This window comes from Ixodes scapularis, unplaced genomic scaffold (assembly GCF_016920785.2).
Source record: "Ixodes scapularis isolate PalLabHiFi unplaced genomic scaffold, ASM1692078v2 PGA_scaffold9__187_contigs__length_104089568, whole genome shotgun sequence".
Taxonomy (NCBI): domain Eukaryota; kingdom Metazoa; phylum Arthropoda; class Arachnida; order Ixodida; family Ixodidae; genus Ixodes; species Ixodes scapularis.
In genome coordinates, this window is record NW_024609884.1 from 87,204,075 (window position 1) to 87,228,128 (window position 24,054).

The window sequence follows — 24,054 nt, forward strand, 5'->3', positions numbered from 1 at the left end:
CCGAATGAAGCCTCCCCGGCGTCGCTTCACTTCCTAATGGCACGCGATCAGCGCGAGCGAAACGGGTGACGTGCACCGGGCGAGCTGGCAGCGCCCCGGGTCCCCATTGGCCGAGCGTGTGCGGACACGTGACCGGTCCGAGGGGGGGGCAATCGGGGGCGCAAGCCCGGAGTCTGAGCCGCGCGCCGAGTTCAACGTCGGGGCAGTCTCGCGTCCCTCGAACTGCTGGAAAGGTCCCTGCGCTCTCCGAGGTCTGGCCCGCTCTTCCGAAGGTGAGTCGAGAGACACGGTCCGGGTCCGGACGGCGCCCCATCCCGGGCCGCCGCCGCTTCCCTGCTCCGTGAGCGACGGACACGGTTCCGAGTGCCGAATCTGGGAAACAGCTTCCCCAGACGCGCGGTTCCTGTCAACCTTAGTTCCGAAAAAATTTACAGCGCCAACAAGAACAACCGGTGTACAGGAATGAGATGTGCGCAAGCATATCTCGTTCCTGGTCCCTTGCGTGTGTGTTTGTGTGTGCGTGTGTTTGGTCGCTGTTAATATTGCCCAATTAAGCATAACCACTCGGTTCAATTTTCTATCGGTCTTTCCAACCATCTCCGGAAATCTCTTTTCGGAGGCATACCCCTCCGGGAAACCGAGAGGCATAAATACGCGGGGTGACAAGCACAACTAAAATCTACGCGCAGAATGTTTTTTTTTTTTGTTTTTTTTTTTTCCTTTTCATGTGAAAGTGTCGCTCCTGGGATATTTCTGTATAAAAGAAAACAAAAAAGTTACATAAACGGTGAAAAAATATCTAAGCTGCGTTTTTTTTTTCTTTCTTTTTTTGTTACCGTTGGAAGTAAACTACACGTCAATCACAGCTTGCTTTCCTGCTTAGTCTAGCACCGGCGGCTCAGATCAAATACGCCAAAGTTTAAAAAGAGCGATCGTTAGCAAGTTTAAATACCTGGAAGTGATTTTCGAAAATTTTTATTAAGCAAAAGGCGACCTACAGAGCCCGCGGATACATGGAGATGAAAAGCGTCTGCTACCGGGGACGGGCAACGTATTTCCTAATTAAAAATTTTCGAAACCTGCCCGTGTAACTCTTGGATCATATAAGGCTTCAAGTCTGAAACTTTGCCGTTTGACCCCAACCGCTCGCACTTGCATTCGGGTGGGCACAGCATTCGAGCATGCGTATCTCTACTTTGGCGGCGAAGAAAACAAAGTTAAAACTTTTTCAGCGGCCCCGAATGTGCGCGAGACGCTTTGGTTAGGGCAACAAACTACAGTTAACAACTGTCGCCGGTTCTCCGTCCAATGTTGGCTTTTCGTAGTCTGTCATTAGACCTAGGTCAAATCGGAGATTAATTATCGAAGTTCGCGTGTGGCTCTTCTGGGCGCTACCCGACAATTTAAAGCGGCGTGTTGGTGTGTTGTTTCCTACAATCTGAAAAAAGCCCGCGCGTCCACTTTTCCGCACATCACTCGGAGAGCCAATCAGCGCAACTTGCGGAGCCTAGCTCAGCGAATGACGAGGCCAAAACGTATGTTTAGACCAAAAAACGCAGAATGAGTTGTGGCATTAAGCAATGCAAGCCTGACGTTTTACATTGCTTAGTGTCACAACTCACACTGCGTTTTTTTTTTTTAGTCTAAACATATGTTTCGGTATCTTCATTCGCTGAGCTGCCTCCTTAAGTTGCATTGATTGACTTTCCGAGTGTTGTGCCGAAAAAGTAGACGCACGGGCTTTTTTTGCAGTGATATCCATTCGGTATATCCCTAATGCTCGACGAAACGCGTTTTATCTAAGCTCTCTGGAATTGCATTTGAAAAGAGGGTCGGTTTTTTTTTGTTTTTTTTTATGTGATTCCACGCGAGTCGATTAAATTATTCTAACCTACCTCGATGAACGGACAAAAAAATTGAAACGGTTCGCAATTTGACGAGGTTTTAATAACACGAAAGTGCGACCGTGCACGGTGCTTTTGTTTTGTGAAAAAATATTCGAGTAACACCTTGCGCCAATCAAAATTTATGAGGGGAAACCAAATATCGTTAGTGACTCTATCTGAAATTTGGCCCTTTTAATCGCCCAAGGAAAACACAAGAAGAATAAAAAACAAAAACAAGGAAAAAGAAACATCCGCGTATAAAAAAAAGCAGATAACGAAAGAGTAAAGTAAAGCAAATGTTCCACACTCCCTCGATCTTTTGTTATTTTTTTTTTACTTCGAACTTACTTTGAACGCAGGATTATTGCACGGAGGCATATGGTATCCGAATAATAAAACACCCCCCCCCCCCCTAAAAAAAAAAATGCAGAGGGACAAGGAGACCGTCCCTTCTGCACCGCTATGCGCCGAGAAACTTAGGGAGAGGAGGAGAAGAGAGGGCATGGGGGAGGCACGTCAGAACGCCAAACCCTGGTTGAAAGGATTAAGCCAGGGGATCACACTGCTCACACGTCATGCAAAAGACAGTCTGCAAGCACGAGCTTCGAATGCCGCGTGCCAAGTTTCTCCTTCAACTCATTGCATCGCGCCATTCCAAGCACGAATCTTGTGCTGACTCGCGTTCGAATCTGTTTGCAGACTGTCTTTTGTATGAGGTACAAGCCACGCGACACCGGCTTTAGTGGGTAGACGTCAAAAGCCAGCTGCCTTTGTCTCCACTCCACTCGTCGATTGCGGAAGCCCAACCCCGGACGCCGGCGCTCCGCGTTCGACCAGCGCAGTGGAGACCAAGGTTTTGAGTCGACCCACTAATCGGTCCAATCAGAGCTCGGCCTTCTGACCTTCCCGCGCGCTCTCGCCCCCTCCTCTCCCTCACTTTCTCGACGCATACCATTTGGAGACCATGCCCTCCGAAGGACCGTCCATTACCCTCCTCCCAAGAGACTTTGACGGCTGATATGAATGGCGCTGTCCTCTACTTGTCCTTCACACACTATACCTGTGGCTCTCGAGTTTTTAGCAGCGGCCCCAGTGGGCGAATTTTGAAATTTTTAAGTCTCGCTTTCAGTTGGGAGTCACCGCGTTCGCTCACGTCGATGTAAATTTGTCAAATAAAATAAGGACAAAAATGTTGAAATTGTTGTAGCGTTTTGATAGGACACTGGAGGAGTTGCACTATTATTTTGTTTATTTAAGAAAAAATGTTGACTTTTGCATGAAACGCTTTGTTGGCGCGCGTGAACAGACGCCGACAGACGTGCATGGAACGCTTCCTTTGGTGTCAGCATCAAATGGTCGCGCCTCTCGCGAACGCCAGCAGATGCGCCCCTGGCCGAGAGTTTCTTCGTGGTTTAAGCATCTGTCCAGGTAACTAGCCCATCAGAACCCATTAGAGCTCTAAAACACATGACCTATAGCTCTCCGCCTTAGAAACGACACTGAGAACGATGTTGTGCAAAATCAGTTTCCCAGCGGTGCTACCCTTTCAGATACCTAAGCTCCCCCGGGATATGTCGAGATTCCCCGTTTGCTTTTAAATCGATCGATACAATTTATTAGGTGTATCCAACGGGCTCCGCTCTGTATTATGGGCTCGACAATGTTCTATGCCGTCAAATTTAGTCAAACATTAGGCGACCCGTCTTTCAGGCTCTTAGAAATCTTTAGGTGTCGTACTTACTGGGTTGTCGCAAGCAGGACTTCATAAAAAGATGTCGGCGCGTTTACCTCTGCGACGAGCCCACCAAGAGCTAAAATTGTTATCTATGGAACGGAATCTACGGATAATACCGGAGCCCCTATGTGACTTATGCGCAGAAATACTTTTCATGCTGATACTTTTAACATAGTTTTTTTTTTTTTTTTTTCACAAGCTTTATGTTTTAAAGGACATTAGGTATGGAGGACGACAAATTGAGCCATACAAAATTAAGAGTAACACAAAGCAGGCATAACAGAAAATTAAGAAAGAAAACCGCGAGGTTATATAATATTTACAAAAACTATAGCTAATCATAAGGCGATTCACCCGCTCCTCGGTGAATTGGAAAATTTCTCCGCACGAAATTGAATCAGTGACAGAGTCGCCTCGAGCGACCGCACGATTGACTCCCTTCCACTTTCTCACTTTTACATCGCTAACAACAACTGTACAAAACTGAGTTTCAGGCGCGCGCGAGGGGGAAAATTATTTTGTAGATTCTTTCTTACAAAGATCACGGAGTCCGTATAATCGTTAGATACTATTATTCTTATAGCGCAAGATTGTTTTTAAAAATCCAGGAAACTGATAACTTGGCCTGTTTTCAGTGCATATTGAGGCACTATTGAAATCACGGGTAAAACTACGAAGAAGTTAAAATTGCCAACAATTTGGATTGCACTTAGTATTTCGCCTTTTTTTTTTTTTTGCTTTTAGAAACAAACTCAGTAACGCCTCCTATTGCCAAGATCCCGGTTCACGTATATTAACTCCTTTTTTAGTCCGTATTCTTTTATCGTAAGATAGAATCAGGTCTGACATCGTTCTGAGTGGCCATTTCCAGAAGATAGCGTGTATGTTTGATTTCGCAAATACTACCAAACCCGACGTCCAGTTCAGAACCGGAAGTGGTTGGGGGCTATTTGCACATTGGCCCCACCACGTTTCAACTCACGCGAGAAAGAGCGATTACTCCGTTTGAATACATAAAATTGAAAGAATAAAACACAGAGGGCAAGCACAGGACAACCACTCTTGTCCTGTGCTTGTCCTCCAATGTCCTCATGAGCACATGAGACGGCGGAATGTTTTCGCGTCGTTGTTATGTTAAACTCTTAGCCGATAGCAGGTCTTCCTAATTTAAATTTAATTTTTAACGGCATCTCTGAAAGTAACGCTAGAAGTTAATAGGACATAACCCTTGTAAAAGAGATATGCGACTACAGGTAAGACCATTGATAGTGCAAAGTTTGAAGAGTGCATATGCTTTGTAATCTGGAGTTTCTGGTCGGTATATGGTGTATCTAGTCTAAGGTAATGTATATGGTATACATTTTAATACCAATGTGCAGATCAATGAATGATACTGATATAGAAGTTTAAACTATAAATCCGCCGAAAAACAATAATTGGCTAAGCCGGTATTCGCACTCCGCGTCTTCTGTTCACCAGTCGGTAACAAATGTACATACATTGCATATACATTGAATTCTGTATATCTGTCCTATATACACTGTATATATAGTGTAAATTATAACATCCATTTATTATTCATTTAACTTTCGAATTAATCATGTATACTTGAATATAATGTATGAGAGGTTGTAAAATATGCATCTTATTCTCTGTTAAAGGTAGCAGTCGATGACTGGTTATTCTTAGAGGCATTTGTACTGCTCCGGAAAGAAACACAGTTATGCAAACGGCATCAAGAAAGACATAGCCATTATAGGTCCCCACATCATTCATGAAAATGGCCAGTATTCCGAAGCTTGAGTGGTCCACTGCCCAGACACAAATACAACGGAGGTTGCAGCCATGTTGCTTCCGCACATGCGCGAACTCGAGCACTCCGAGGATCAGCACCTCCAGCAACTCACGAGGGGCCTTACAATAGCTTCAAATCCACGAGAATGCAACACTCCTGGCGAAATGCGTTGCCCAGCTTGCGCGCAGCAAAGCTAATTAAAGCCTCAGCGCAAAAAGCTGGAGGACGAAGCGGCCGATACAAGGCCAATCCCGAACATGAGGGCCTACCTGGAACGCAACTAGAACTTTAGCTTGTCTTGAGCGTACTGACAAAGTGGGAGAGGCACAGAATGTGTAATGAATGATATGGGCGCATTCTGTGTGCGGTTGCGCAAGCCCCGCACGACATAATCAAAGCAGGTTTAACAAAGCTGGTTGTTGTTACTTCTAAAAAGAAGTATCAAGGAACTTTATCGTGAACCAGAGCTGTATATTGGGAGAGTTTGGCCAATGGGTGTGGCGACGAGGGCGCTGGAGATGAGAAAAGTGGAGGAGAGGGAGGAGAGCGCTGAAGGAGAGAGAGAGGAAGGAGAAAACAAAGAAGAGACGAGACGCCATTCTGACACAACACGCTTTCCGTACAGAACACTGTTGAAGCTACGTGTCGTCTGCTAGGGCTGACTTCTTTTTCGCCTGAATAAACGTTTGCGCTCACACTTCGAGAAAACATCATTTGTCAGCTTTTAAGCCCACCGAGGAATAACAGTATATCATTTTTTTGCCGGGGCCATCGATATAAAAGGAAATAATCGAAATTTTGATGCCGATCCCATGCATTCCACCGGGTGAATGAATGAAAATGGTGGCCCTTCCCGCTCAGCTGGGAGCAGCCGGGAGTTCACGCGCATGCGCTCACGCCTCTCACTCTGCGCCGCGGGCTGATTGGCTCACTCGGGAGATCATAGACCTCCCGGGCGGCCAGTCTATGATCTCGCCGCCGTAACGGCGGCGAGATCATAGACTGGCCAAACTCTCCCCATATTGGGCAGGAGATCGAACTATAGGGGGCGCTCTGACCCGTTTGTTTCCCAACACTTCGGTGTTTACTCAAAACAAGGCCTGTGCACATGCCGACAGGCCTTATGCGCATGTTCATTCCATCTATAATAGTGCGCGGGGCCAAGTCTAATGTAAAAAATACTAAGAATCGACTAAGTGACGTTAAGTGCCGGATCTATCCCGAAAGCAGTCGTCAAAGAATGCGAGCTTGCCCCACTTAGGCTTTTGTGCTGAGCTGGCACCCTGCATGCTGCACTGTTCATGCAAGCGGGGGTGGTAACAAAAGAGCCTCTCCTCCCCCTCACCGAAGAACACGAACTCCACCCGAACGCTGACGCCGCATTCGGTTAAGTCAGCCGAGCGCTGAGTCATTGTATTTGTTGTCCCCATTCGTGTAGCTCTAAAGTTAACCGCTCGGGGTGTCACAGTCAGTCCTCCTCCCCAATACGGCTCTGTAGCTGTTACGGAGATTGGTTTTTCGGAGGTGTAATGGGGGACAGCGGGGTTTGGGCCGCCGGCCGTGCGCCGCAAAGCGGCGCATACAGGCGAGTCATCCGCAAACTGTTGCCGCAAAGCGGCGTGAAAGCAGGTTGTGGGGGGGGGGGGGGGGGGGGGGGGTGTTAACACGCGACCCACTGATACACCCACTGTACCCCATTGCGCCTCCGAAAAGCCCGACCCGCTGTCGCGAACGGACGTGCATGCATCGCCGCCCTGGTGGTTAAACTACTGCCTTGTTCAAGATGGCGCACTTGGGAACGCAGCCGTAATGTGGCGAACTTGTGTCAAACAAAATGAAGAACGAGCGTCGAGACAGCAGAAAAGAGGGCGGCGATTTGGCGGCGTAACATCAAGCGAGAGCGATACTGACTCGACAAGGCCACGCCAAGCGCAGCTCCTTACCTAGTGTGAGTCGGCATCTCGAAACTTCAGCCCAAAAGGTTCGAGTGTTGAGCGTTCGGGGTGAGAATGGACAGGCACTTTCGAGAACAAGTAGGCGGAAATATAAAATTTAGGTCCCGAGTAAGGACAAACACGACTGTTCTAGAAGTCCGTGACCGAGCGTTGCTTCCTCGGCTCCGCTCGCGGCAATATATAACAGTACAGAGGGCTGCAGCTTGAGTATAGTTTCTGGATATGTATTTACGAAATTACCTCTTATGTGGTATACCGACAAGGCATTGCTAAATCTTCACATGCCATTATTTCTTTGAGAAACTGTGGTTTAAAATCTTACCTCTTTCGAACGGAAAATTAAAAAGGTCGGTATTTCCTCTATCCCGCTACGTCAAAATTACATAACGTAACACTCACGCGAAATGGGTTGACATTAGAGCTCGGAAATTGACCGATTACCCTACCGATTAAGCGATTAATGCTTTAATCGCGATTAATATGTTTAACCGGTTCATCGGCAGACATTTGACGAACAAAAAAAAAATCAAAACCTTTCAGCTCGCCGACGTGGATGACAACACCTGTATGAAAGGCAACATGTATATAGGTGAAATTTTAACCTAAAGAAATCTGTAGGAGCAAGATCTGTAACTCCAGACGAGTGCAGAAAGTTATACGTATCCCGGCCACTTAAACGCCGTGCGAGTGTCCATTTAGCGTAGCAGACTATTTCAAACAATAAAAGGAGGTCGCTCCTACCGGAGAATATCACGAACCCCTTTGCCTCGTGCCGCTTAAGTGTGAGTGTCTGAACTTTCCTCAACTACACATCGAGGTTGATTTTTTTTTTATCAAAATGGTATATTGCTCCTTTTAGCACACACTCAAAAAAAGAAAAAAATATATATATTTTTAAAAATATTACGCATGGAAATGAACGGAAGCGATTATTTGATTAATTAGTCGATTAATCGGTTTAAAATTTCTAATCGACGCCCAGTCCAAGTTGACATAAAAGCGAAACGAGGGCTAGAGCCAGGGTGGAGAATAATAATTAAGATGACTTAAATAGTGATTCAAATAGGATGGTTTAAATCAAACCTTTCCCTCAAAAAAGATCCCAAATTTGTTTTTATTTTATTTACTGTTTTTATTCATTTTAAACACTATCAGTCCCTTATGGGACTATGATAGGAATGGGCATATACACTTTCTGGCACATTAGAAAAAAAATTATTATTTGATGCTTTCAATTAGAGAGAGAGAGAGAGAGATATGAGATTTGCTAAAGAGGAAATTCTAAGGTGGGAGTTACAGCCAGAGGCCGAATGGTCATCGTTAGTTTGGGGGTGGGGTGGAGGGGATAACAGCTGATAGAAGAGAAAATTGTGAAAGAGAGGAGGGTAGTGTTTCGCCAAAGCCGACTCAGCGGGGCGCGAGGAGCCACAAAACCGCATATGTTCTGTATTTAAATCAAAGAATCATCACACAAGAAAGATTTCTATCGGACTGAACAAGAGCAAAAAGCGCTGGTCTTCGGAGAAAATCGATGCGCTGAGTTTTATGCCTACGTCCGTCTTCGTTCGTCACTTACCTCAAATTTTTTTTTTGCAATCAAATGAGAATGCTCTAGATAGAAACGATAATTGGGAAAGTAATGTATTGCAAGAAAATCAGATCGCAAAAAAGAAAATCCAATACAACTTTTCCGCTAACAAAAAAACTAAGCTGTTTTTGTTGTTGTATGGCGAGGTTTGCATGAACAAAACGTCGTTAAAATAGCAGTAATTCCTTTTCCCGCACTGTTTTCAATGATCGGGAGAATCGATCAAACGACCTACCGTGTTTAAAATGCATATAATGATAAATAATAAATATTTCCTAACTACAATGATATTAGTCTCATTTAAAAAAAATCTTACTTTGAAATTAAAAAAAAAAAAAAAAATTTATCTAATTTTTTTCATCTTTTTATTTTGCTTAGATCTGTGCGACCTGATGTGAGGTGTGTACACTGCGTGACACTGTCAACAAAAAACGAACGGTGGGCTTTTCTTTTTCCTCGTATTTTAGTGTTTTTTTTTTATTAAAGCTACTAGTGCAGCGGGAATAGCTCATTCGAGACACAAACTTACGCGATAAAAGTTTGACGTTGCTCAACCCCTTCTCTAAGAAAAATGTGAAAAATCGCTTCGCGCTAGCTCTGTTGCACGGTGCCTGCGTGAGAGGCGTCTAAAACCCTGGTAGCACTACTGGTATTAAATGATAACGACAACTTTAAAGAATAATTTAATTGCAGGCGACCTTTTCTTCGGGTCTGCCAAAAGTCTAGTGACCTTCTCTCTGGACCCGCACAAAAGTGGGTGAGCTTTTCTCCGGGGTTCCTTGGCGCTATCCATTTGGTATTTTGCTCGCAACTGGAGACTGCGTTTTGCTCGTGTTTTGTTTCCTGCTTTGTGTTCGGTCGCTTCGCTCCAAGTTTGGGATCTGTTCAGCTTTGCCCTGGAGTCTAACGATACCTACTTCCGTAGACTGCTCAGGCGAAAAAGGTTTACCAAGATTGAAAAGTGTATTTTAGGTACTGAGTACAAAAATAGTGAGAAAGGTTATTAAGATAGAATAGCAAATACTCTATGGGCGAAATGTGTTTGCAAGGTACCAAAATGCTGCCAAAAGTATTTAAAATACAGTGTCTTGAGTAGAGTATTTAAGATAGGCACAAGTCTGGTAGAAGGACGCAATTTTCGTAACATGAGCAAGATTTTATATCAAGTATTCACATGTTAGTCGTTCCATGCTGCCCACCGCCATTGTTCACTTCTGCTCCGCCGTTTTAAGCACTCTTCATCGTCATCTTTTGCACGAGAACGAAAATTTCAGCAAGGCTTGTTTTTACTTAAATCAAGCCAAACATGTAATAATTGGCAAGCACGGGTATACATAGTTTCAGATTACCCATTCTTTGGGTAATATGTTTTCGGATAAATCCGAAAAACTCCGAAAAACACCCGCCGGTAATATTTTGTTTAAGTCGGATTTATCCGATAAACTCCGAATTCTGATGTGCCAACGCCCCCCCCCCCCCCCCCCCCCCCCAAGAAGAAAATAATGAAAAGAAAAAAAAAGGACGTATTTTACAATTAAGTTTTATCAGCGCACAGGGTCAGTAGTCCTGTGATTATGCCACCAGAGTTATCTTTCAAATCTCGGACCGTTGTCAAAAGGCGTCTCGGACCATTGTACTTTCGGGTCACCACAAAAGCCACGCTGAATAAAATGGTGAAAAGGGGCTTCTCTGTTACATCCTTCACAGCTCCACCTCGCGTGGCCGCGGGTAGGTTGAAGGAATAGGAGCGGATAAATACGAGCTTCCCGGCAACTATCTCCAGGAGTTAATTGATTTTAAGATATCCATGTTTATCGAAGCAACACTCATTTGCAACTTTTGTTGTGGCAGAAATTAGTATTACCAATGGCACCAACGCCAAATCCAGCTGAAAAAAACATTAATTGATGCAAGTGCGTTTTATTTTTGTTTTTTCTTTTATATACCGTATGTTTACACCCGGATATTATTTATTTATTTATTTATTTTTATAGCAAACACTGCAAAGGTAAACTTCGAATTTCGGAGAATTAAGAATCAAACAAAAATAAACTCCGATAAACTCCGAATGTTCGACAGAAAAATGAACTCCGAAAAACACCCTCGAATTTGACGAAAAATAAACTCTGAAAGCACGGAACCCCAGCTAGAACCAACAAAAAGTGTTTGTTCAGCGCAAGCAGCGCAAGTGTTTTACAGTTTTTTTTTTATATATATATATACATATGTCTCTCGCTTCTGAATTTGCTTGTTAGTCGCATTGGCACGGCAAGCTAAAAGGCAAGCTTGTCGCGCTGTTGTGAAAACCCTATTCTATAAGTCGGTGGTGCAAGTATCGCTCCGCGTGGGTCTTTCTAGCTCTTAGGGGCCCCTAACGTAAGGGCCTCTTATTCTAAAACTCCCTAATAAGAACAAAATGGAGAAACGGACATCATGATGTGATCTTTACTTTCATATTTGTATCAAATATTTAAACCTTAAAGTCAGCGCCACGTCTCCCATTTTCACAACTCCCAGTTGAAAAAAAGAAAATGAAAAATAGCAAGTTTTATTCTGCTAAATTCGGCGTTATTTGCATAACAAACCTTGCGATTTAAAGCCGTGCTCCGGAAACGGAAATAGTCATGATTTTTGCTTCGTTTCGCTTTGGTCTGACATATTGACTTTTTATTTCAAACAGCGCTCTATGCAAATTACGCTGTCTTGCAGACTCTCGGGTACAGTACCAAAGTACCATAATAATCTTCGAACAGTGCTCACGTGCGTCTTCAATCAAGCGGCATACACTGTATTCCACGAACTAGCGTCTCGAATGATTGAGTTGATTCAGTGGAACTTCGAAGACAAAAAAGGGGTAAAAATAAGTGAAAAAAAAATGGATGAACAAAGGATTAGTCGGCATGCTGCACTTTATACTCCGGCAAGCCTATACCAAAACGCAGTAAAAATAATTGGCAGCGACCTTTGTCTTCGAATTCCTATAATGCATGGAATAGACTTTTTAAGGAGTGATCGTTTAAATTTGTTTAAAATACATTGAGGACCGGTTCACAAATAGAGCGCCGCGTTAGCTCTATGTCGGAATGAACGCTGAATAAAAGATGCAGTGCTGACTTCAGCATAACTGAGCACTGAAGCAGCATCGAGCATGATATAGCTAAAATCCAGCACTGTATCATCATGGCCACTGATTAAGAGTATCTCCTCTGCATCGAAGTGTTGCACTTGGATGTCTTTGGACATAAAGAATTAGGATTGCTCTCTGGACAGCAAAACATTTTTGGGAAGGGTGACGGAGCTTTTGGAGCGAAATTTGGTCTCGTTTTATGCTAAGGCAAGCATCTCGACTAAAACACCAGAAAGAATAAACAAAAGGGCGGACAAGACGATACATCTTGTTCGTACCCTTGTTTATTCTTTCCGATGTTTTAATCGTTACCAACGCGCTCACCGTAACTTCAGGCATCTAGGTTAATGGAGTACAAGGGCAATTGTAGTTTACTTTAATGGTAAGTGTTTTGTTCATCGAAAAGGCGTTTGCATTGCTTCGGCGGTGGCTCCATTGTTGTCCGAGTTTCTTTGAATACGCTTGACAGAAAGATAACAGAATTTGTTGGTTCTTTGGGGGATTAATAACCTGTTTAACATTATTTTGAATGCTGCACTGGAATTGAAATTCACTTCTGGGTCGGTGAAGAATGTAAGCCTACAGTTTTTGGACTTATAGCTATTTAATCATAGAGGGATTTGCTCGTCGCATGGGAAGGGAGCTGCTAAGAGAATTCTGTTCAGGTGGATTGCCCATTCAAAGCTCGTAAAAGTGGAAGTAGTAAGGTCACGACATGGCAATGCACTGCAGAATTCTTGCTTTCATAGTGTCGGAAATGCTCTTGGTATTCAAATCAATAGCCTAAAATCGACAGGGTTTAGTTTGGAGTTTATTAGTTCAATTTTCATTTCAATTATCAGCGCTAGCAGAAAATGAAAACATAGTCACGAAAGTGAACGAGATAGCACAGAAACCCGATTTGCCAGCCATCGAGGCAAGTGACGTGGAAGCTCTTCACAGACTGCCATCGAAGCCCCACAAAGTTCCTGGAATCATCCTACGCTTTGCACAACAAAGAAAACGCGACGAGTGGCTTCGGAATAAAAGAAAACTTTCACGGCGGTCAACGAAGCATCTATATTTTGGAGAACTTAACCAAACAGAACAATCCATTTCTCTCGATCACCAATGGGCAGTCCAAAGTACCTATCAGTTCGTATGGTATCACAATAGAAATATTCTTGTCAGGCGTGCTAAAGGTAAGCGGGCAGCAGTAGCAGTAGTCTCTTTTTTTTCTACTTTGTGAGAATCCAATCGATTGTTTATCGAGTTAATGCTTGGTCATGATTTTATTCTTCCATGTGACCTTAAAGCATATTATGGTACTGAGCGCCATGTTTTCACGAAATATTTTCACGTGAATGCCAGTCTTCTAGAAAGAAAAAACTATAGATTTTGAAGTGTTTTTAATCAGATTCCTTTCTTGTTCGATGTAGTCATGTTATCAAAAACCTGGTATCGTAATGATATTGATGTTTTTGAACTTACTAGATACGTTGGATTTTTCTTGAGCCTTACTACTCGCCGGGGTGGCGGGGTATGTTTACTAATCAAGGACGCAACAGTGAACTGTTATCACATTATTCTCTACGAAGTATTAACAGAGCGTGTGGAAAGTAAAAAGTGTGTTCCATCAGCCACCAAATGGAAATAGCGACAACTTTTTGGGGATTTTTTTTTTAAGACATACCTTCGATTTGTCGAATAATGTATATGTCGTAATTTGCGGTGTGAATTTTCATATTCACATGCTGGAAGATACCGCATTGAAGGGGGAAATAAATATTGTCACAGAAACCAATAAATGTATAAACAAAATAAATATTCCAACAAGAGTTACTGTAAGCTCTGAAACATTAATTGATATGTTTATCAGTAACTTCAATAGTGCAAATATTAAATCTACCATTTAAGTTATCACCTTCCAATATTCATGGGGTTGAGAACAAGAAACCCTAAACAAAACAAAAATAATGTATCATACCCGTTTCAACTCATAACCACCGGATGTTGGGTAGAATGCTTTCAGACAAGGAGATTGCAAAAACCAGTTTGTGTGTTATGTTCGGTTCTGAAGATGTTAATGAGGTCTATGAACATTTTTTAAATAATTCAAAAGTATTTATTGTCATTTTCCGCACAAAATGTTTAAGGCACCTAGAAAACTAAAAGAACCGTAAATAACACCAGATGTACTTGAAAATATTAAAACAACAAACGCGACGTGCCAAACATGTTAAATCCAGAGACCTGCAAAGTCTGCGGTCGTTTAAAATATACCGAAATCAACTAACAAAATTATTACGTACAGTTAAAGCTGAGTATCATAACAAGTTGTTTAAAGGGGCCCTGCAATGACGTTTTTACTATTTTTTTTTAATTTGCACCGAGGTTGAGCGCACTGAACGTAGTAACTTAATGAAACCTTTCTTTTCGCGAATTTCGCCTTATTTTAAAAGTTATAGGCAAATTAAAATTACAAAAACAAGCAAAAAATAACCTCCTTCATGACGTCCTTGGTTGCTTGAGTGGCCGTGAACTAGAGGAGGGGTGGTGAGCTACGCGAGCGCAAAAGGCTGTCGCACTCCGTGTCGACGGCGAGAGAGGGCGCCACTAAAGCATGTTCTGGATAGGCTGTATGCAGCGGGCCGCCAGGGCGGCTCACATTGCATTTGCTGCGCGATAAAACACTAATTCGGCATGACACTTCATTGGCCACAAACGACAGTTCAGAACGGGTGCCACTTCGCGCTGCCATACCGCGAAACGGCCAAACCGCTAGACAAAGCTACTCGCTGAAGGCCTTCGGAACGCTCGGAGCCGGTCGGATCCTCCAGTCCCTACGACCGCAGGGCCGCCGCGTACATCCGGTACCTTTCCGTGTCGGCGCCTGATCCCACTACTCCTTTCTAGTAAGCGCCGCCTTTTCCACCGCTTGGTGGTGGGTTTGTTGACGGGTCATTTCTTATTTCCCTACTTTACAAACTGCCACTGTTTCTTTTCTGATCTAAAATACTGAATAAAAACTACTTTTATACATAATTGAAACAGTTCGCGCCACTTATATTTTGTATTTCCACTAAAAAGAAGCTTTTAGCGGCTCTGACCAGTAGTAAGCCCAGGACCAAAGACATCAGATATCGCGCGCTTTCGGTACCGCGGGTCGCCCTCGTCGGTGGAGGAGGTTTCCGCGTCGTTCGGTTAAAATATGACGCACTGATATTTAGTTAATCTCTCCGTGCCCGCTGACTTCCCCGAACCCCAAGAGACGTGGAAACCGCAAAAAAGGTAGACACTTAAATATGATTCCAGGTCCGCTTTAAAGATACAAATGGTCGTACGTCCTTGGTTTGCCAGAAACTAAATTCAGTATTAAATCATGGTTGAGGGCGTCAGCCTGTTGATAATATTAACAGGGATGGTGTGTGTTTAAGCAACCCTTACTTAGCTAACACTTTCAGCGAGTATTATAAAATTTATCTACTACAAACATTAATACCAATCCTTGCAAATACATAGAATTAAGAAATAGTCATTTCATGTTTATTGAACAAGTTACAAATCCTGATTTTTTTTTTACATTCATGCAATGTAAACACTGCTCTAGCTGCGATGATTTACAAATGCGCCCATTAAAGTTCGTTATTTATATAATGGTGTCATACGTAACCCACGTTTTAATCTGTTTTTCTTCAGTAGTATTTCCCATGGCAATACAATGGGCGAAAGTGTCTGCCCCTCACAAGAAAGCAGATACAAATAATTTCAGCAATTATCTATCAATATATCAGTCCTCCCCTTATTTTCTAAAGGCCCTCGAAAAGTAATACAGTCCCGTCTTGTACAATTTGCGAATAAGAGCAACTTACGCGCATCTTCGAAGTTTGGCTTCAGAAAAAAAAAAAAAAAAAAAAGTTCCACGGAATTATCCCTTTTGTCCCAGAAAGCATATATACTTTTTCAGTACAAAAAGTACAAACTTTTTTAGGAAAAAATAACGGTCGCAGGCGTGTTCGCAAATTTTACTAAAGCCTTTAATTATGTGAATCATGGCATTATGCTTTGTAAACTTGATTATTATAGTATTAAAAAGTTGCTGTTATCCCTGCCAAGTTCCTGCATGAGCCATCGCTTCCAATATATTAATATGAGTGGTCATTCTTCTGATAATGAACGTATTATCTCACGGGTGTCACAAGAAAGTATTTGAGGGCCCCTTCTTTTTAACCCTTATATAAATGATATTGTGCCTATATACCCTGGTGTTAAATTTGTAATTTATGCAGACCGACAGCAGTATATCTCTTTCCTCTTTAAACAGTGATGAAGTTGTGGATGCTTTTAATTTTACTTGGTCAAGGTTGGCGGCTTGTGCAAGGGAAAATGAACTAAGTATATTAACACTGAAAAAAACAAAGGCTATTTTCTTTCGTCCGAAAAATAAACATGTCGAGGCCTATGGTATTTGGTTCAAGTGCGATAGAGATCATGGATAATTTTAAAACTCTTGGTGTTTTTGTTTGTTTTTTATATTTTTGGGATAACTATGTAAACTATTTGGTTTAGAAATTGCCACGTGCTGGTGGTTTAACATACCGCCACAGCCAAATTCTACCAGTTCGCGTGAAAATAATTATTTACAATGCTATGTTTTACTCGCTCCTCAGTTATTGCAAGCTTGTCTGGGGCACAACCACGGCATCCAACCTGAGCAAAATTTACCTGCTTAAAGAACAATTGAGAGCCATCTTCAACGCACCTTATGACTCTCACACCGAGATCATGTTTAATAATCTGCAAATGTTAAAAATTAATAACCTATCTCATTATAGACTTCTGATTATCATTAAGAATAAAAGCAAAAAAATAAAGTGTTCTTTTAAACGAGATAGCTGCATTAGAGAGAAAAATAGTACTGTTTACTTGACCCACCATAATGAATGTTGGAAGGTTTCCACATGCAGGTAAATTACGGGCAGCAAATGCTTCGCTATTTAATTCCTTACCTTCGAAACAGCTTTGAAGAAGAAAAAAAAATAGAACTCTACAAAAATATCTTCTAAAGAGTTACGCAGCACCTTTTTACATATTTGAACTTTCTGCGTCTTGTTTCTGCTATTCCATATGCTAATGAATAATTCTCAGTATATGAATGTTCTTTGTTTTCATTGCACAAAAACTGTATTTTCAGTGTCTGTCGATGGGGCTGAGGGCCAGTCAAGCTTCTTGTTGAAGCTTTTTCCCTTTCGCTCCATCATTTCTTTCTTTATTTGGAAATAAAAAGTATTATTATTATTATTAAGTGTGCGCGGACAACTCGTAGGCGCCTTTGAGTACACTGAAAAGGTTTAAAATGAAAACATTGCGATGGTTTCTTATTTTTATGGTTTCTCGCATTGCTTAAATGCTCTAGGTGCAAAATCCAATGTCACTGTGTGTGTGTTTTTTTTTTTCGGTTGGGCTTTCGATTAAGTAAACTCTCCCCTTTTACGTTCGGGCATGGAAGTTGTTACGGTAAAAAACATGAAGATCATTCGGTGAGCTGTGTAACAAAGGTGATGCACATGGTTCCCTTGTACTGCGGGTCGTTTATGTTGGGCACATGAGGCGTTGTGTCAATGCCCGACTCACGGAAAACAAAATAAATCTCAGGAATAAGTCGCAGAATTCGAAACTTGCTAAGCATGTCGGCTCGTGTAATACCGTGTTTACTCGAGTAATAGCCGCACTGTTTATGAAGAAAAAACGAGGGTTAATTCGCTTTTCCGCAGAGCTCGCGGATTGCCAATCACCGCGATCGACAGCATGATTCCAACGGTTTACAGGACAGAGATAACGTCTTCGTACGAAGATACTATGTGTTAAGATTGTATTTGTATGGAGAATCGTGTTCTTGATCTAGTTATTCGCTATGTTATTTATGCGTAACGCAATGATTGGCTGTGTATGCGTTCTGCGGGAAAGTAGACACAAGGGCCTTGTTCATAAATAGTGCGGCTATTACTCGAGTCAATACGTTATATGTTCCCCTCCTTGGGATGAAACTTCAGTTTTATGGAACAAAAAAAAAATTGGTTCAGAAGGCTAATTAAGGATACTTTGTATATAGGCGAGCATGGTGACTGAGTGAGCCGATCATTTCTAATTATAAGTGATCGGACGAAGCAGTTTTTGCTTTTGTGATGCGTAGTGCTATTTTTGATTGGATTGAAAGCGGATGCTGCAGCAAGAAGATTGGGGATTTAAAAGTTAGAGGGTTTTCGAGTTCGCCTGAAATGGTTTGACCTTTGCGGGAGGTGGTTTTGTTCGGTAGTTAGGGGCGTGTTTCTTGTTTAGGTGTTGAGCCTTGGCAGTGGCTTAGTCTGTCTGCTAGAGGTCGGTGAGCTTCCAGTCCATGCATTTTTGGTCCCTATTTCTGTTTTTCCCTGTGTTAAAAAGCACTATATTTATTGGTGTGCTTGAACCAATACATTTCAGCTGCGTTTGAGACTGTGTTTGTTCAGTCGTAAGTTTTATCTTCCCGGTCTCAGTGTTTACAAGTATGCCGTTTCCTAACTAGCTGGCCTCCCCTATCCCTCTTCAAGCAATTCGACCTCGATCTTCCAGCAGGGCTTCAGTGCCGGCTCGCAGATGTCTCCCGCGTTCGTTTGTCGATCGATCAACCGGAATCTTCATCAGTCGAGTCTTCAGACGAGTAGGTATTAGCTTCAGGTGGTTCAATTTGTAGATCACGGACTCGTCCCTTTTATCATTTCAAGAGTCTCGACTATTGGTGGAATTGTCACTCTGGACAAAAGCAATGTGAACCATTAACATATAAGCAAAAAGCAGCAGCCGTAACACCGAGCGTGACCATACGGTAATGCGTAAAATCCAAGGACCATTTAAACTTCAGAACATGTATTCTCACCCAGGAGTTTTATCCGAAAACAATTAAGTCACTATTGTTCCAACTGCAGGTGAAGAACACCGAAATAATAAGAACGAGGTGGTAGGAGGTACGACGAACAATTTCGTTTAACTGGCAACAGTAGACTAAATCCACAGCGATATTTGTTTCTCGGAGTCAGACCCACATTAAAAAACAAACAAAAAAACTAGAGATATGGAAATGGGGCAAAGTTCCCCAACTCGACCAATACGCTCGTCAGTCTATACATGCAGGGTGTCTCCCGAAAAAAACGTTACCAGTTTTTTTTTTCACCGCAAAAATAAAGCAGGCATCGCCGAACGCTCATTCTGCGCCCAAAGGTAGCGCTAGAGGTCACAACCAGATGCCAAAGTTTCAGAACGAACGGATACCTTATTCAAAAGTTAGAAGCGATTTTCTGCAAGCTCTCAACGGGAAAATGGGGCCCATTTTCGCCCATTTTCGGTTTTCTAGCGGCTTCGAGCTCCATATATTCAAAGCTCCCTCGGCCATCATTTTCCCACTGAAATTTTCAGAAAATCACACACAAATATTGAATAAGATGTCGGCTGGTGCTGAAACTTTGGCATCTGGTTCGGACCTCTAGCGCCACATCTGGGATGAGAATGAGCGCTCGGCAATGCGTAGATTATGTTTTGCAGTTAAAAACAAAACAAACAACGGTGAATGTTTTGGGAGGACACCCTGTACATTGCAGGTGAAACCTGCCAGTGCATTAATCGAGTTATCAAAAAAAGAAACTTGCCCATACGAGCACGTCATGTTGCCAAATTGGTATGAAAAGTACTAGTTTAAGGGCTTTCCACAAGCCGGCACTAATTTATTTTGAGGTGGTATCACTTGCAGGGCTTAAGCAAAACCCTCTTTCATTAAGTTACACAAAAAAACAAAACAATTTGGTTTAACCCCTTATAAACTATGAAGGCAAATGTAATGGCTGACACACGTCATTGTTGGTTAATAATACTGCATAAATTGGTTAATAAATACTGCATGCATACTGCTTGTTACAAAGTGGTGATCCTGACGTGACGTCCTTGCTCGGGGCTACTTGCGACACGAGTGTCGTGTATGTATACACGAACTCATCTCTCTTACGTCACGGCGCGGTGGTGGCGCGTCGGTCGCACTTCCCGTCTGGGCTGTGGGCAGAAGTCTCCATGCGAGACGTGTATTCCTGCGTTGTTTTGAAAGGAACCCCAAAAACCTGCCTTCTCGTCAAAACGCCGCGACTGGGGCTGTACTAAAAAAAAAAAAACGAGAAAGGTTTGAAGGCCAGTTTCCATGTGCTCGGTTCGTCCGAGAAAGTGGATATGTGCCGTGAAAATTGAAAACCAGACGCCGTCGGACCACGATTGATTGGGCGGAAAGCACTTTGGATTGAATTCACGGATACTTCTGATCATCAGATTTATTTGTTTTGTTCTAACATGAATGGCGAAAAACCGCGAAGCTGTACGGACCACCTGCGGACTACGTTCAGTGCGTCTTCAAGTTCAAACGGCCGCTTGACTGTTCGAACTGTCGTCTGCTCCTTCAAACGTTTCTGCTTGTCGTCTGCTCTTAGACGACACCGGCCCGTAGACCAAACGTGGGCCCGGTACTTGCGATAAGAAGTAAGTGCAGGCCTCAAAATACTTAAGTTTGAAGGTTGGTAAGCAGGCTCGATGTAAACAGTAGATAAAAGGATGTATTGATAATTGTCGCAGTTGCCATCACCGACTTGTTATGCGTGATTCTATTGGTCCGATTCTGCTTGAGATTTCCAGCATCGACGTCGACCATCTCAGCTACGGTTCACGCTTTTGCAGCCCGTTTGACGTCCCGACTGAAAATTGCGAGCGAAATCTCATCGTGCGAATAAGGCTTTAGAGTACATTCTGCGGCGTCCACGCGGAATGAATCGCTGCATGTCACATTATTCACGCGAAGTTTTGCGGTGTAACGAGCCTCGGTAATTTCGCTGAGGCCGCTCAAGTAGTCAGACATCGCCAGGAAGACGTAGAATCAACAATTCGAACGCGAAAAAGGGCAGGGGGACTCACACTGACGCCGACAACATCGCATTTCAATGGTTTGTTTATGGGCGACGGCGAGCTTCTTGCCCACACCCCCATCGCGCATGCGCGGCGCCGGTGGCGTCCGCTAGGGGCGCTCCGGTTTGTTTTTTAAACATGAGTTGGTGTATAAGCATATACCAAAGGCAGGCTCCGAAGGACTTAATCGAGGAAACGCTGATAAGTTCGTGCAGTATTTCACAGGTAAAAGGTAATTAAATGGAACTTAAAAAGGTCCAACGGTGTGGCAATTGTTGTTTTTTGGATGTGCGTCATGCAATTTTATGATATACACGAACAAGATTAATAGTCGGAAATTTCAAAGTGCTGTGGCATCAAGAGTTCGTTGCATGACCTCGCGATGCCACATATGAGAGACCTCATTGCTGTCGCATAAGCGAGGCCATATTTTTTTTAAGGAACCTAAGGGTTCTTCGTCCCCGGCTTCTTTATGATGAACATCGCGTTTCCTTTGACGACTTGAAATATAAACGGGCACGTTGCTTCGCAATTGAAATTCTCTTCCTTCGCACCATATACATCAACACGGTGTTTACAAACAAGACCACTTTGCCCCCACCGGGTGTGGGCACTGCGCAAGGGCAGAAACCAAATTCGGGAGGAGGAAAGCATCTGCGTATCCGCAATGCCGACAGCAGCGCCACCGCAGCGCCGTGACGTCAGGGAGTTGAGTAGGTCTATACCACCTGCGAAAAAAGAACAAAGAAATCATTATTCTCTGCTGCGTTTCAGCTCAAGTCCAGACGCAGCTGAAGCGACGTGGTAATGGAAGGATTGGAGCATGCTTCAAAAGCCCACGTCACTGGGCCTTTTCTGTTTACGATCGGTTCAGCGATGATAGTGCACGTAGAGAAACATGACCAACACCATGGCGGTGCGCTTTTGACGCTGTCTCTGTCTGGTTAGTCCCCTCAGCTTGCAGCGTCGGCTGCGTCTGGACTTATGGTGAAAATGGGTATAGGCCCGCTTCGCCAATATTTCGTTGTCCGAGATGACAGTGAGATGGAAACTAGGCGCCAAATATCAGCCTCGCGTCACGTGACCCACGATTCAGAGATAGAAGATAGTTGGTCCAATCGGTACACGTCTCTGCTTTCAGCTTTGGGGCGAAATAAGTCCCAGCCCATAGCCAACCGGCAACGGCCAGGCGGCGCCAGCAGGGTAAGAGCGCACGGTTATACCCTGTCTCGTTGTAACTTGGCAACGGGAAAACGATAAGCCCCACATTGCGTGCCGGCGGCTTCGAAATGCGCGACGTACACGAGCGCAACGCACACATATTGGAGCATGACGCAGCGAAAAGTCTGATACTTCTCCGGAGTTGAGGCGCGCTCCGGTGATAGGCAGTCACGCTCCGATTGGCCCGCCAGGGCCGTAGCTTCCGCTCTACTGGCACGTTACGCGATCACGGCTTCCTGGGATACCCAGTATTTCTTGCTTCAGACACTAGGCTAAGCGGCGCCACCGGAGTAAAATCTCACGTTTGAACAATGCAGCCGCCACTCCCAGGGTACCCAATATTTCTTGTTTCAGTCGCTAGATGGCGCCAAACCAAACAGCATTGCAGGTTGCCTATAGAGACGGAAGCAATTTCGTCTTCAATGAGAATAACATAACAATTGCGAGACACGCAGGCTACACGAAAAAGCGCCTCGGGGTGATTGCAACGTGGGCAATTGGTGATGCTGGACGGCCTGCCCAATGCGACCAAGACATTTCTCAATATAGTCGAGGAGGACACACGATCGATGAAGAAAACTAAAAGAAGCCTCTGGCTGTTGCTTTCTCTTCTTTTTTTTTTTTTTTTATAGATACTACAATTTACAGTCAGGAAATGTGGTATACGAGTAAACAAAACACTTGAAATCAACATAACTATATACAACAATCGACAGTGCCTTTTAAATGCAGAACACAGGGCTCCCGGTGTGTATACGATTCAAAAGCGAAGATGCAAAATGTGACCACGTGTAAACCAAATGTTCAAACAACCATCGATCAAACGGGGCTTGCTACGTCGTCTGTCGTTGTAAAGTGTAGTTCGTATGTTCTTGTATTCCGCAGTATCTCTCCAACCGTTGCAGCGTGAGTAGCATAAGCTGGAGGCCCGACTGTTTATGTATCATACACTTGCTCTGAAAACGGGCCCACGGCAGATGTGCTCCAATAGATAGAAAGCATTTTTTTAGCTTTTTATGCGGAAGAGCAGGAAGCTGACTGTGTAACGAAACTTTCTATGACTATACGCGGGCTGTGTATATCTATACATCAACACAGTGTTTCCAAACAAGCCCTCTTTGCAAACAATAGTTGTGGGCACTGCGCGTGCGCAGAAACCAAATTCGGGAGGAGGGAAGCGGTTGCTCCCGGGCAGTCCGACAGCAGCGCCACCACAGTGGCGTGGCGTCAGTGAGTTGAATTGGTCTATAAACTTCTTTTTAATTATGCATGATTAGGCTTTTTTTTGTGCTTGATGTTTTCTTTACAAGTTGTGCATCTTTTGTAACTGCACATTTTGCCTTCGCCTTTATGCATATTTTCTGCCATTGGCTCTTTTCTTTGTATATTTATTATCACTGGCTAAACTCTCAATACACGCGCCATGGTCCTACGCTTTTTGGGTGCGTGACTGGTTCAGCCATTGAAAGCAAACACATAAACACGATGAGGGGCCATGACGATGAACTTTCGATGCAGTTTAATTGGTTCCATCGAAACGTAGCGTCGGCTGCGCTCAGACTGAGTGTGAAACAAAGCGTACATGGGTGTCCTCCAAACTTTTTTTTTTTTTTTTTACAGGGTTGTTTTTCACCGCAAAACTAAACTGCGCATCGCCAAACGCTCGTTCTCCGCCCAAATGTAGCGCTAGCAGTTTGAAGCAGACGCCAAAATTTTAAAAAACGAAAGGTTATCTTATTCAAAAGTTATAAGGTATTTTCCTCAATGTTCAATGGAAAAATGGCAGCTGACGGAGAGC

At 43.5% G+C, this 24,054-nt stretch overlaps 1 protein-coding gene across 1 annotated transcript in view; it reads left to right on the forward strand.

The window, feature by feature from the left end:
* Positions 1 to 206: 206 nt before the first annotated feature.
* The window catches only part of LOC121047744 (U-scoloptoxin(11)-Sm5a-like), a 190,865-nt gene continuing 167,017 nt past the window's right edge, over positions 207 to 24,054 (forward strand). The window contains exon 1 of the mRNA XM_042287275.1: positions 207 to 272. The gene's annotated coding sequence lies outside the window, so the exon portion shown is untranslated. The remainder of the gene's footprint in view (positions 273 to 24,054) is intronic.